The sequence below is a fragment of the Pipistrellus kuhlii genome, unplaced genomic scaffold (genome assembly GCF_014108245.1).
Source record: "Pipistrellus kuhlii isolate mPipKuh1 unplaced genomic scaffold, mPipKuh1.p scaffold_m20_p_1, whole genome shotgun sequence".
Lineage (NCBI taxonomy): Eukaryota > Metazoa > Chordata > Mammalia > Chiroptera > Vespertilionidae > Pipistrellus > Pipistrellus kuhlii.
The window spans coordinates 72,338,560-72,351,713 of NW_023425404.1; the positions used below are offsets into that span (position 1 = coordinate 72,338,560).

At 40.9% G+C, this 13,154-nt stretch overlaps 1 long non-coding RNA gene across 1 annotated transcript; it reads left to right on the forward strand.

Annotated features, from left to right (window-relative positions):
• The first annotated feature begins 1,011 nt into the window (after positions 1–1,011).
• LOC118726557 lies at positions 1,012–11,559 on the forward strand. Its single transcript, XR_004990328.1, has 3 exons — positions 1,012–1,022; positions 7,218–7,227; positions 11,414–11,559. It is a non-coding gene; the product is annotated as an uncharacterized LOC118726557 (long non-coding RNA).
• Positions 11,560–13,154: the final 1,595 nt, after the last annotated feature.

The following is a 13,154-nucleotide window of genomic DNA, read 5'->3' on the forward strand; positions in this document are numbered from 1 at the left end:
GTGTGGTCCTCTTTGGATTCCTTTTGTTTGGGGTTCTGTGCGCTTCCTGGACTTGTAGGTCTAATTCTTTCACCAGGTGGGAGAAGTTTTCTGTCACTATTTCTTCCAGTATGTTTTCGGTATCTTGCTCTCTCTCTTCTTTTGGGACCCCTATAATTCTGAGGTTGGTTCGCTTGAAGTTGTCCCAGAGGTTTCTTACATTATCTTCAACTTTCTAGATTCTCTTGTCTTCTTGCTTCTATGCAGGAGTGTCTTCTGGCTCTTTATGTTCCAGAATCTTTGACTTGATTCTTGAGATCTTCCATTCTGTTTTTAGGTCTCTGTGTAATATTTTTTATTTCAGACAATGTATTTTTTATTTCTAGTTGATCCCTTTTCATATCTTCATAGGTCTCATTTATTTTATTGGCCTTTTCTAGAAAATTCTTGAAAAACCTTATAAGCATGGTTTTGAACTCTATATCCAGTCACTTTTTGTCCTCCATTTCTTTTGTTTGTGATCTGTTTCCTTGCCTCAGCATTTTCGCTGCTTCCCTGAGTTGGTAGGGTGGATTTGGGTGCTAAGTTGTCCTATATGGTTCAGTGGGTCAGCCTCCCAGTTACCTGAGGTGGACACTCTTGGTGCCCCCTTTTGTGGACTGTGTGTACAGCCTTGTTATAGTTAAGATTTGATTGTTGTTGATATCACTGGGAGGAACTGACCTCCAGGCTAATTGGCTGTGAGGATCAGCTGTGTCTATGCCAGGAGACAGCCTTATTTGACTAGACTTGGAAAATTGTAAAAGCTTCTGTGCTCAGCTTGGATGGGGCAGAGTTTCAGGGTGGAGCCTACAGCCTTGGCTTCTCGTCAGCCCTGCCCTATGAGGTTCCTGAGTCTCAGTGTTCCTCAGTGTCCTTTAGTTCTCACTGCAAGAGAAAGGTGCCCTTGAGTTTCACCAGCTACCAAACAATCTAGGCTTTCTCCCAATGAGCCCAGAACTGGGGTTCAGTGCAGTTGGAAGTGGGGTTCAGAGCAGTCTAGAGTCACTGTCTCCTTCCTGCTAGGGCAATCCAGCGGCGCAGTCAACACTCCGTTCTCTGCGTGTAATGTGTGTGCCTCCAGGACTGCCTTTCACCGCTCCCCTGCGTTTCCACCTTACAGCCCAGCTCCCTCCGTACGAGCCTGGTTCCCCAGGGTCTCACCCAGAACTGGGGTTCAGTGCTATCGGAGCCGGGGTTCAGCACAGTCTAGAGCTTTTGTCTCCTTCCCGCTAGGGAATGTCAGCCAGGCATTCAGCCACCCCTCCTCTCCAGCTCCTTTTTCTCCCCGTGTGCACCGTGTCTCCGTACCTTAGGCTTTTACAGCTCCTCTGATTTCCCTTCTGGTTTCCTCTCTCCTTCTAGTTGTAGAATTTCCAGTCAGTCAATTTTCCTGTAGTTCTGGATAATGTCCATTTTGTATTTTAGTTGTATTTTTTTTTAATTGTTGTGTGAGGCTGCAGTTAAGCATTTACCTATGCCACCATCTTGGTTTCCATCTCCTAACATTCCTTCATTTTATATCTATTATTACCTTGATCTGATCATTAGACTATGTTCTGCTCACCACCCTTCCTACAATCTGCTCAGTTCCCTGCGATTGAGAAGGTGGGTCAGGCCCTCTTCCAATCTCTTTCTTATCCTTCAATTTTATGGTCTCGTGAAGCACTTGACACACACACAGAAGCCCTCACCCAATAGTCTGCGGACCAATATCATGCTGGTCATGTTTAGTTTATATTAGTTATTTATATTCTGTCTCCCTTCAAAACCAGGATGGTTCAACAGGGGTTTTCAGCTATCATCAGTTATCCATCAACCTACACAAATCCTTGAATTGTCAAGCAGCTTTCAAGATCATAATGACTTTAAATAACTAAAAGTAATTAAACTAACAAATAATTCCTAAACCAGAGATCAGTCAAAAAAGCAATCAGTAAAGAGGAATTATTGTTTACTTGTGGTCAGAAGAAAACAAAACATAGGCATTGCTTTCGAGTTGCTTGCAGTTTGGTTGGAGAAAAAACGAAGGGCATGAAACAACACGCGCAGCATCAGGCATTTGGTTACTAGATCCTAGTGCTCTGTAAGTTGGGGTTCAGGGGTTATGATCCTTGGGATTGGTTAATGCCTGAAGGCTTCAGAGACCAGGTTAGTTGGGTCTGGTGTTAAAGGAGAACACGTGTGGAAAGGCAAAGGGAGAAGGGCATGCTTTCCCAGTGAGGTGACAACAGGAACACATGCACAGAGATAATAAGTAGTGTGGCCAATGAGGTAGCCAACCTGTCTACAGCCAGGGGTTGAAAACTAAGGGAATTATGTAAACGTGATAAGAAGAGGTCCAATTATGGTGGGCCTTTGAAGCTGCAGGGTGAAAGGCTTATAGTTAATGTATTAGAAAATAAGAAGCCACTGAAGGATTTTGACCTAGGGAGTGGTATTATAAAATGGTGTTTTCATTCTATTTCTAGCTGTTATATATAAGATGAAGTAAGACCAGAAACAAGGCAGCTGAACTGGCTTAGCAGTAAGGCAAAATAGGGAAGTCTGGCTACAGTGGGAGCTGTGGGAACAGAAACAAGGACTATTTCAAAAGAAAATTCAACCAGTCTTAGTGTCTGGCTAACTGTGAGATAAGGGTGGATGATCCGAGTAAGTCAACGTTAAATTTGAAGGTTGGTGAATGTATGTGTGAGGGCTGGGAGGGGAGGGTGGAGGAACGGGGAATGGAGGGGGAAGTGGGGGAAACCAATGACACAGCCAGGGAAGTTGAAAGAGGAACTGTCTTTGAACATGTGGAATTTGAAATGGCAGTGAGCAGTGTAAGAAGGTAACACCATAGGAGGCAGATTTGAGGAAGTAATGAAACTTCATTTCAAAACCTGAGTCTAAGTCATTTAACTTCAGTAACAAGAATAGTACCTGACTCACAAGGCTGTGGAGCTGATTAACTGTGGTAAGAATGTGAAAGTGTTTCGCAAAGTGCTATCCAAATGTAAGCCTTTGGCATTTTACTACTGAAAAGGATGTAAAACTTCTCATAAATTTCTCTCTGGTATGTGCTGAGATACATCACTTTTGGTGGCAGAGAGATGGGTTGAAAGGCTTTAGCAGTGAAACAGATAAGAGATGATGATGAGGATCTGGCCCAGAGTAGTGACAGCACAAGTAGAAAAATAATATATTTCTGTTGCTTTAAGTCACTAAGTTTGTGGAAACTTTTTACTGCAGCAATGGAAAACCATATAGACCACACATGTCAAACACAAGGCCCGCGGGCCAAATCCGGCCCGCCAGGCCTTGCAATGTGGCCCGCACCGCGCTGTCATCACTGCACTCCGCTGCGTTCCATCACAATGACGCGCGGTGACATAGGAGGTTTGTGATCTCGCCGTCCGCCTCGCAGGCTGCCATACTTGCTATCTATTACGCATGCGCATAGATAACAAGTCACGCGAGATTCAGGAGGCGTGACCTATAGTCCGGCATCCGATGTGGTTGTGTGGGTGGCAGAGCAGAGGAGAGAGTGAGTGTGCGGGCATAAAAAATACACAGCAGAAGCTGCCAGTTCCTGGCATAAAGTGCAGGCATAAAAATCGCAACAGAATCTGCTATCTGTACCCAGCCAGGCATTTATTGACTGACTTTTTTTTTCTCCACTCCATCTGCCAAATCAAGCTATCCCTGTGCAGTTTTCAACTTTTTCCTTCTAACGCAGATTTCCAATAAACTACATCTTTTACTGCCAATATTGATCCCAAAATGTCCAGGAAAAGAAAAGTTGACAGTGAAGGCAGACAATTTAATGACAAATGGGAAAATGAATACATGTTTGTGCTTAGAGAGGGCAAACCAGTGTGTAAATTGTTATGAGACAGTGTCAGTGATGAAAGAGTACAATATACGTCATCATTTTGACACCAAACATAATGTTAAGTATGGCAAATATACTTTGGAAGAAAAGCATAAAATTGTTAAAGAACTAAAAGGCAAACTACAATCACAGCAGCAAATGTTTACAAAGGCTACAGCGAAAAATGATGCTGCAGTGAAAGCAAGCTTTATAGTGGCTGAAGAAATTGCCCGTACTTCAAGGTGTTTTTCAGAGGGTGCCTTTTTGAAGCAATGCATGCTAAAAGTGTGTGAGCAAGTATGCCCAGACCAGATACAGAGTTTTCAAAATGTCAGTTTGTCAAGAAACACCATTGCAGATAGAGTTCAAGAACTCTCAGGAAATCTATCATCACAGCTGGCCGAACAGGCATGCAGTTATCTCGCTTTTTCACTTGCTATCGATGAAAGCACAGACAACACTGATACAGCGCAGCTGTCCATCTTTATACGTGCTACGAAGACCGACCTCTCTGTCACTGAGGAACTTTTGGATGTAGCTGCCATGCATGGGACTACGACTGGTAGAGATATATTTGAGGCTGTGGAGAAATCTATAAATTTTAAATTACCCTGGGAAAAGTTGGTGGGGCTAACTACCGATGGCGCACCCTCAATGTGCGGAGAAAAGAAAGGCTTGGTTGGACTAATGAAGGAAAGAATGCAAAAAAGTCACTGCCACACACCCTTGATTACTTATCATTGCATTATCCACCAAGAGGCTATGTGTGGAAAAGTTCTGGACATGAATGACATAATGACCACAGTCATTAAAACTATTAACTTTATACGGGCACGTGGCCTGAATCATCGCCAGTTCCAGCAGTTTTTACAGGAGGTGGGTGCAGAGCATGGAGACGTGCCATACCACACAGAAGTAAGATGGCTGAGCAAGAGCGCAGTCCTCAAAAGATTTTTTGAGCTCAGAGAACAAATTGCTCTTTTCATGGAAAGTAAAGGAAAGCCCTTGCCTGAACTGTCGGATCCCGCCTGGCTATGTGATTTTGCTATGATGTGTGACATATGCGAGCATCTCGCCCAACTGAATCTGAAGCTGCAGGGACGCAAACAAGTCATCACGAAGATGTCTGACATGATCACAGCATTCCAGCGTAAACTTCAACTATGGAAGTCCCAACTGGAACAGGACAATCTTGCCCACTTTCCCATTTGTTTGAGTATCTCAACCACTATTTCTGGTACTTTTCCTTGCAGTCGGCTGGCTACAAAGTTAGCCGTTTACTAAGTGAATTTGAGCGGCGCTTCTCTGACTTTAGAACACAGCACTCAGGCTTTGACATCTTTGCCAATCCTTTTACAGTTGATGTCAACAATGTGCCCCATCACCTTCAGATGGAGATAATCAAGCTTCAGTCTGACAGTGGCCTGAAATCAAGGTTTCAGGATGTTGAAATTGAGGACTTCTACCCTCTACTGCCCCCTGACTCAATGCCAGAGCTCCGACTTCATGCTGCCCATATTCTATCCATGTTCAGGAGCACCTATCTTTGTGAACAGATGTTTTCAATAATGAATCTGAACAAAAACAAGCACAGATCACGCATTACCGATGACAACCTCCATGCTGTTTTGCGGGTTGCTACAGCCCAAGAAATAAAACCGAACATTGACTCATTGATCCGGGGAAAACGGTGTCAGACATCTAGCCAGAAAACAAAACAATGAGCATTTTAGGTACATTCCAATATTACTGTTTTGCTTGATACCAATATTACTGTTTTGCTTGATAGCATGTGAGTTGGTTAACAGCACTGTTAAGGAAAAGATTGTTCCACTCATTTTAAATTCACATTTCTGGTTAACATTGTCAGTTTATGACTGTTCAGTAAACCATTCGGCCCGCGATTTAGGCTGGATTTTAGATTTTGGCCCCTTCTCTGATTGAGTTCGACACCCCTGAATAGACGCATTAGAATTTGAGGTTCATAGAAGTCACCTGAGTGGAGACTTGAGGCAGACATATTATATATAGAGGTCTGGGATGGAAAATAGATTTAAGAGTCATTAGTACATGCTAATAGAATTGTATTCTAACATCTCTAAAACCAGGATGTGTCTTACAGCTGATAATATCTTGTAATTGTCATTGGTAGACAACAGATATATTGCCTGTGTATGTCTAGGTCAGGTGGCCGCACTACACAAACATGATCCCTGGACAGTTAGGTCAACAAAACACAAGGACTATTTGAGAAAGGTATGTGAGTCCTGTTTGTTGTCTGAAGATTTTCTGTTAATACATTTGGTAAGATCAGGAAAGGGACAAAAGAATTTTCAGAATGAACGTCAGTGACTTCAAAGAAAACCTTAGAGAACTTAGTAAAAAAAATTCTTGTAAGTAATGCTGAATTACCCATACTCTTGATGGAACAAGAGACAGCTCAATGCTGTAAAATGAAAGTATAAATGAAATTTGAGTAAAAAAGTAGCCCTGAAGAGTTGTTTCTGAAAAATCCTAAGTAACACATTAAATATATTGTGCTTGTATTTCCTTTTTATACATGCACAAAAATCTAAAAGAGCTTTTTTAAAAGTTATGAAATAAAAATTATGAAGTATAAGAAAGCATTGTGAGAACCTAATTAATACTATGTTTTACCTCTGCAATTCATAAAATAATGGTGAATCTTATAATTGAATGGTGTCTTGAACTTGACAGTCTTCATAGTCATTAGACAGGTAAGATAATTCAGAGAAAGAATAAAGAATAAAAAGAGAAAAAATTCCAGGGGAAAATTCTCAGAAATTATAGTAGCAAGTAATTTAACAATATATTTCTAGAGCCATAAAAATATTTAGATTCTTTAATTCATCACAAGAAAGCCATCTAGAAGGAAAAAAATTATATTACATAATAGGAGCTTACTTCCGTGAAAAAGTGAGATGAGCATGTACGACAGTCTCAGAAGCTGGACTGTGACCCTGAGTCCAGCCCACTGACACTGGCAAGTACACCACAACTCATGCTAAATGAGAAGCACAGTTGATCATTATTAAGAATGTAGTACTAGTAGCTTCAGTAAGAAAATGCCTTTTATGTTCTAGTAATATTTTTCTATCTCCAGAAGAACATACAGAATATTCTGACTTCTCTGTATAATCTCACATTTATATTTACCAAAAGAGAGATGATAATTGGATCAGTTTGATCCCATCCAATATGGTACCTGGCTATTAGGCAGAGTCTCTTGCAGAGCCACTTCGTGAGCCTTTCTGATATCTAACCTAAATATATCTGCCTTTTGGTCCAGGCACAGATGGTCCAGCCCATTAGTATCTATCTATAGGGATGGCAAAGTCACATGGGATAGAGTGTGACAACTTTATGAAGAAAGAATTGCCTGTGACTACTTCCTCAGAGGCAGCCTATAGCCATGGCACTTGGAATTTCATTCACAATCCAGAACTACACAATTTGGGAAGAGGGTAAAGTGTGTACTTTTTATTACACACATACACATACACAGAGAGAGAGAGGGGGAGAGAGAAAAAGAGAAAGAGAGAGAGAGAGAGAGAGAGAGAGAGAGAGAGAGAGAGAGAGAGAGAGAGGCAAATATCTAAAAATAGTGAAATGGCCAGTCCATTATTTTAGTGCATTCACTCAATGTAATTAGATGATAATTATGAACAATAAGAATAACAAGTAGCAACATGGAAAGGGGGCTATAACATTGAACATAAATACCAGTGAAATTTCACAAAAATATATATCTATATGGGAAATAATCATAGTTGTTAGAAAATTGAATTATGAATAACAATTTTCTCTATAATTTGAAATTTGTGAAGCATTAGTATTTTATTATCATAATAGAAGTAGGAGAAAAACATAGCTTGAACAACTATAGTTTGAAATAAAGCCATTGATCCAACATCATAAAAATATACCGTCTTTAGTTGCAAACTACTAAAATTTAAAATAATTTATAGGAACTATTATATGACAAGTGACCAATAAAAGTCTTATCTAAGTTAATGATGCTTTAAAATGAACTCATAAAGACCTAAAGCAAAATCCATTTACCTTCATCTTTTTTTCATTAAAGTAAATTTGTACTTTACTATGTAAAAGTATTTGTACAATACTATGGTTCTTACAAAAAAACACAAAATATAACTTCTACTTAATAAGTTCTTGACTTCTCAAAAAATCTTTAAAAATGTTCACCTATAGTAAGCTTCTTTATCTTAACAATTGGATAGTAAATATCAGTCCTATTTTATGAAGGAGGAATTGGTAAAGACCTGTTCAAGATAACACATTCCCATAAATTCAAGTGAAAAATTGGACTTTTTTTTTTTTTTTTTTTTTTTTTTTAACTATTTAACAATATCAAATACCCAGCGCTCTGGACTCCTCTAGTATTGCTGAATAATAGTTTTCTAGTAGCTTAAGTCCATATCTTTAGATACCAAAGATTCCCACCCCTACATTTAGGATTATTCTCTTTTATCAATGCATTAACATTTTCTCTGCCTTCCTAATATATTGAACATAAGTTAGCTTTTTAGAAAATTGAGGTCTTTAGTAATTAAAATTAATATCAATAATTATATATTAATTTTCTTACAGTAAGGACTTCTTAGGATATTTAAATTTATAATAATTATAATGGAAAAATGTCCCCAGATCTGTATATATGTGTATATATACATGCTTGCACATGTGTGTACACATGCACACACACACTCACACACATTCAGATTTCATCCTGGTAAGCCTTCCTACTTTCTTACTGTCCCTTCTTAATTCCTACTTCTAATTTGCCTTGGACATAGAAACTGGCAAGGAAGTTCATTAAAAATGTTCATAATATGAGAGTTTAAAACTTTTGAGTTAGATACTTTTACATATATAAAATTATAAACTTAGGTATAAACTATTTAGAGGCTCTTTTACGGAGATACTAGAGGCCCAGTGAATGAAATTCATGCACTTGGAGTGGTCCCTCAGCCCAGTCTGTGCCCTCTTGCAGTCTGGGAGCCCTCAGGGGATGTCCTACTGGTGTCTTAGGCTCGCTCTCCTAAGCCATCAGTCATACATCTCTAGCACTGCCATGGGGGCAGGAGAGGCTCCTGCCACCGCCACTGCACTTGCCAGCCATGAGCCTGGCTCAGGGCTTATAGCTGAGCAGCGCTCCCCCTGTGGGAGCACACTGACCAGCAGGGGGCAGCTCCTGCATTGAGCGTCTGCCTCCTGGTGGTCAGTGCACATAATAGCAACCAGTCATTCTGCTGTTTGGTTGATTTGCATATTAGCCTTTTATTATATAGGATGAAATTGTCAAATAAAGAATCTCCAATTAAGGGGAGGGTGAAAAATACTTATGTGCCAAGGACCTTGATTTATGCTCCACTCCTTGATTTCTGAAAAATTCCCCCATTTTATCTGCAAGTACCCACTCCTCCATCATGTGGTTTTAATCGAAAATGCCATCGTTGGGCAATATCATCCCTTCCCCTCATAGAGCTATAAATGTTTGGCACAGGAGAGACACATGACTGAAGACTGGTCAAATGTCCTTCCCTGGACATTTGAAATTGGAAAGAAATGAAGGGGTGGGGGAGAAAGATCAGTTTCTCTCCAAATCACCAGACCCATGAAGTGAAACTTCTAAGAGCTGTTGAAGTTCATGTTTCCATCACATGAACTTGAAGGCAGGAAGGCAGGTAGAGAGGAGGGAGCAGATTCATAGATGAGAAATAGTGGAAGAAGCCTGACAGTTCCCAAGGCCCTGGGTCTACCTTCCTGAGGCCTAGCTAACTCTTTGCCCTTAGGCTCCATGAGACACTCATGTTTCTTAGGTAGGGGTGACTCTCAAAATACTTAACAATGATACAGGGGGGAAATCAGGACAGCGGCAGACAGCTAGCACACAGTCCTTGATGTCTGCTGCCATTCCAGACATTACCCCTTTGTTATGAAGCATAGAGTCATGAGAAATCCCCAGGGGGTAAGCGGGATGGTTGTGGCAGTGAGGAGACATTTGGAGGTCTCCGAGTAACAGGAACCAAAGTACTTTTTAATGTAAATAACCAGCATCACTCCATAGGTGCAACCAGCTGACTATAAGGCCTCCATATCCTCATAAAAAATGTTACAGGAGAAACCAAGATGGCAGCATAGGTTAAAAACCTGAACTTGCTGCCTCACACAACCACTTCAAAACTACAACTGAAAGAAAAAATGAGTATTATCCAGAACCATGGGAAGGTTGACTGAGTAGAGATTATACAACTAGAAGGAAAAGAAAAGCACACTGAGATTCCGAGGAGGTACAGAGGTGCAGAAGTGAAGTGCAAAAGTACAGAGGCGTGCGAGCGGAAAGGGCTGGCAACTGGCTACAGTGTTGTCTTTTTCAATTGGGAAGGCGATACACACTCCTGACTGCTCTGAACTCCAGTTCTTGGCAAGACTCTGGGGACCCAGACTCATAGAGGGAGAAACTGGACTGTCTGGCATCAGGTGGAACTCAAGAGCAAATTTCTCTCAGAGGTGCTTGTAGCAATCATTGTTCCTGGATAGTGTCACTGGACACAGAGACACCGGACCTGTTTCAGGCAGGGCTAATGATCAGCCATTGCTGTTTGCTCCACCCTGGTGATTTCCTAAGACCATGCCCCACCCAATTTACAACCCCACCCAAGCTGTGCCCAGAGGCTTTTGCATATGAATGGCCTGGCTCTTTGCAATTTGAAACCTAATGTACTGCAGCTGGGTCAAAGAGCCCCAGTGCCTCCAAAAGAAGACCCAAGACTCAACATTATAATGCATTGCTTCACAGCTGGCCCTCATCTGGGCATCTCCAAACCCCAAACTAAGAGAAAGAATCTTCAGGTCTCTCTGTAGCTCCTGCTGGGTGGCCTCTCTCCTTGGATATCCAAGAGCCAGTGTAGCCAGTGGTCAGGGTGAGACCATCCACATTACAACTCTTCAGATCCATAAGAGACACACTCAGGGGGCAGACTCAGTGAGCACCAAAGCCCCACTGAAATAGGTCTTGCCCCATAAGGGTGTCTCTAGCACAGAAGTTCTCCCATCATAGACACAACTGATCCTCACAGCCAATTGGCCTGAAGGTCAATTCCTCCCAGCGATACCAACAACAAGCAAGGCTTAACTACAACAAGACTATGCACACAGCCCACAAAGGAGTTCACCAAAAGTGTTCACCTCAGGTAATTAGGGAGACTAAGCCACTGGGCCCTATAGGACACTTAGCACACAGAGCCATACTATCAACACAGGGGAGCAGCCAAAATGAGGAGACAAAGAAACAGGTCACAAATGACAGAAATGTAGGAAAGCAAATTACTGGATATAAAGTTCAAAACCACGGTTATAAGGTTATTCAAGAATCTTCTAGGAACTGCTGATAAATTTAGTGAGGCTCTCAAAGATATGAAAAAGGACCAACTAGAAACTAAGCATACACTGACTGAAATAAAGAATAATATACAGAGATCCAATAATAGACTAAAGAATCAAGTCAAAGATTTGAAATACGAAGAAGCAAAAAATACTCAACCAGAAAAGAAAAAAGAAAAAAGAATCCAAAAATATGAAGATAATGTAAGGAGGCTCTGGGACAAATTCAAGCATACTAACATATGAATTATAGGGTGCCAGAAGAAGAGAGAGAGCAAGATACTGAAAACCCATTTGAAGAAATTATGACAGAAAACTTCCCTTACCTAGTGAAAGAAATAAACTTACAAGTCCAGAAAGCACAAAGAACCCCAAACAAAAGGAATCCAAAAAGGACCACACCAAGACACATTATAATTAAAATGCCAAGGTCTAAAGACAAAGAGAGAATCTTAAAAGCAGCAAGAGAAAAACAGTTAGTTACCCACAAGGGAATGCCTATACAACTGTCAGCTAATTTCTCAATAGAAACTATGCAGTCCAGAAGGGAGTGGCAAGAAATATTCCAAGTGATGAAGAGTAAGAACCTACAACCAAGATTGCTCTATTATTCAGAATTGAAGGTGAGATAAAGAGCTTCACAGACAAGAAAAAGCTAAAGCAGTTCATTACCACCAAACTGGAATAATATGAAATGATGAAAGGTATTCTTTAAGAAGAAGAAGAAAAAGGTAAAGATAAAAATTATGAACAACAAAGTGACAACAAATACATATCTATCAACAAATGAATCTAAAAATCAAGTGAATTAAAAGTCTGATGAACAGAATAAACTCGTGAATATAATAGGATCAGGGACATAAAAAGGGAGTGAACTGACAATTCTCAGGGGGAAAGAGGTGTGTGGGGTGTGGGAAGAGACTGGACAAAAATCGTACACCTATGGATGAGGACAGTGGAAGGGGGGATAAGGGCAGAGGGAAGGTGGGAACTGGGAGGAGGGGAGCTATGGGGGGAAAAAGAAGAACAACTATAATAATCTGAACAATATTTATTAGAGAGAGAAAAAGGAATGTTACTCTTTCACTTCAGCTAGTTTGAATTGTAAGTTCTAAAAATATAGTTTGTTCTGTATCATTGTTTGCCATCTATTTTGCTGACTGAATTGGATGGTAACTTCATAAAGCCTTAGGGCTGTAACAAACTTTGAAGTGTGAATGAAAAGCAGGCTATATAGTGGCTCCGACAAGCTCAGAGATGGAAAGGAATCTCACAGGGTGATCTGATTATACATTCCTAACTGGGCAGGTCATAGTGGGTAGTCATGTCCCAGGCTTACAACTTCCTTTATCTTTTTGCCTTAAGCAAGCACTGTCCATTGTTTTTTCTGCACCTGCGTTAACACAACTTTGAAATGCCAGAGTCCTTGGAGGTGTAACCACCCCAAGGAAGCACATACATGATCTTCTCATCCGTATACCATCCTATTTACAGCAAATGTTAAAGTATCCTGTGTCTATCAATGTAAACAAAGCATCTCTCCATTTTTGCTTTTTGTCTGCCTTCTTAATCTACCACCAATTTCATGTAATTTTCTTTGTTGTTTTTGTTGTTGTTAATCCTCAATAAGGATATTTTTCCATTGCTTTAAGATAGCGTGAAAGAGAGGGAGGGAGGGAGGGAGGGAGGGAGGGAGGGAGGGAGGGAGGGAGGGAGGGAGGGAGAGAGGGAGGGAGATAAATACCCATGTGAGAGAGACACATCAATTGGTTGCTTTCTGCACGTGCCCTAACCAGAGCCAGGGATCAAACCTGCAACCCAGGTACATGCCCTTGATAGAGAATTGAATCCATGA